Genomic DNA, 2,061 nt, shown 5'->3' with positions numbered 1-2,061 from the left:
CCATCCTCAACATGAGGCTCGAGTTGGGTCCGGTTAGGGTTAAGGTAAAGCTATCTCGGGTTGGGCTAGGGTTGATAGAGTTGGCCTCAACCCGACCAGAGTTTCACCCCTAGAAGTAGGGCCCAATAAATGTTTCTTTTTAGGAAGGAGCATAAACTGTATAGTTTTTCGCATTAGTCTATTTTCCCATTGCGTTTTTTAAACCTTAGCAAGAGTACAGTTGCTTTTTTAAACGCATATCTGAAAACTTCAATTTCTCACGAAATACCAAGTGCAAGAAATACCGCGATTTGGGTGATTCCAGAATCGGTGACTTTTATAGAAAAAATCCAACCATCCCTCTCCATGGAAAATTTTATAATTGCACTATTATAAATATGCTTCCCTTCGTTGCATTGTAAAAGCTGAAAATCTCTACCTTCATGCTCTTTCCATGGTCATATTCTTCCAACTACTGCTTCCATAGTTCCTTCTTATTCTTCTCTTTTTTGTCTATCTTCCATGGATGCAGTTGAAATTCCACAGTATTTCATCTGCCCCATTTCTCTACAGATCATGAAAGACCCCGTTACAATAGCAACAGGCATAACATACGATCGAGAGAGCATTGAGAAATGGTTGTTCAACGCGAAGAACAAAAGTTGTCCTGTCACAAAACAACCCTTACCCGATGATTATTATGATTTCACCCCAAACCATACTCTCCGCCGATTAATTCAATCATGGTGTACCGCTAACGCCTCAAATGGAGTCGATCGTATTCCCACGCCAAAAGCCCTCTTAGACAAATCCCAAATAACCAAACTCCTTCAAGACCTAAATTTTCCTCATTTACAATCAAATTTGTTGAAGAAACTTTCAAGCCTTGCATCTGAGAATGAAAGGAATCGAAGGTATATGAAGGAGGCTGGTCTAGCAAAGGTCATGGTATCTTTGATTGTAACTTGTTTTAAAGAAGGCCAAATGAGTTTAGTAGAGGAAGGTCTAGATGTTCTCTACTTAGCTCAGATTCCTCCTGCTGAATTAAAGCTTCTCATCATGGAAAGTTACGATTTTATCGATTCCTTAACATGGGTTTTACAACATGGCTCTAGTGATAATCAGACAGCAAAGACTCACGTGGTACTAATCTTAAAACCCATTTTTCATATTGCCACTTTGCATTTTTTGGAGAGATTAAAGCTCAATTTCTTTGAAGCAATAACTAGGGTTTTGAGAGATAGAATCTCTCAAACGGTGACAAAAGCGGCTTTGCGTATTTTACTAGAGGCAGGTCCTTGGGGAATTAATAGAATGAAAATTGTGGAAGCAGGGGCAGTTTTTGAGCTGATTGAGCTGGAACTTTCAACGCCAGAGAAAAGAATAACTGAGTTGGTTTTGGGTATATTGGATAATTTATGTGCTTGTGCTGATGGGAGAGCATGTCTTGTGGGCCATGAAGGGGGCATTGCTTTGTTATCGAAAAGGATTTTGAGGGTTTCACCAATAGCTGATGAGCATGCTGTTGGGATTCTCTCATCTGTATGCAAGTTCTCTGCAACAAATGAAGTTCTTCAAGAGATGTTGAGGGTTGGAGCCGTGTCAAAGCTTTGCATGGTTATGCAAGCAGATTGTGATGCGAATTTGAAAGAGAAGGCCAGAAGTATTCTTAGGTTGCATTCGAATATGTGGAAGAATTCTCCTTGTATAGCTGTTTATTTGTTAACTAGGTATCCTTGATTAGAAAATTAATGTCAATGTAAAATGGCACAAAAGCTTAGCCATGGGAATTTTGTTATGAAATTAAAGTCTTTTATATGAAAAATTGTTTATTACTATAGAAGAAATCTGTACAAATTAAAAAATACAGTTTGAAAATTAAATTTAAAAGGAAATTAATATTTCTTGGGTGCTATGTCACGTGTAATGTCTGTTCACCTACTATTGGTGCAAAAATCCTTAACACTACTAACGCATGAGAGAAAGTATCCTTCGATTGAAACTAACTGAATACCTATCCAATTCTCAAAGATGCAACTCGATTTCAAGTTTTTTTATTTTTTGATAGGTAAGCTGGGTTTG

At 37.9% G+C, this 2,061-nt stretch overlaps 1 pseudogene; it reads left to right on the top strand.

Moving 5' to 3' along the window:
- Positions 1-412: 412 nt before the first annotated feature.
- On the top strand, positions 413-1,826 carry LOC143876610 (E3 ubiquitin-protein ligase PUB23 pseudogene; annotated as a pseudogene).
- The last annotated feature ends 235 nt before the right edge of the window (positions 1,827-2,061 follow it).

The sequence above is a fragment of the Tasmannia lanceolata genome, unplaced genomic scaffold (genome assembly GCF_043159265.1).
Source record: "Tasmannia lanceolata isolate RefF3 unplaced genomic scaffold, GAP_Taslan_0.1 ptg000005l, whole genome shotgun sequence".
NCBI classification, from domain to species: Eukaryota; Viridiplantae; Streptophyta; class Magnoliopsida; order Canellales; family Winteraceae; genus Tasmannia; species Tasmannia lanceolata.
The sequence above is the reverse complement of the archived record's forward strand: the minus strand, read 5'-3'. Positions and strand labels throughout refer to the sequence as shown.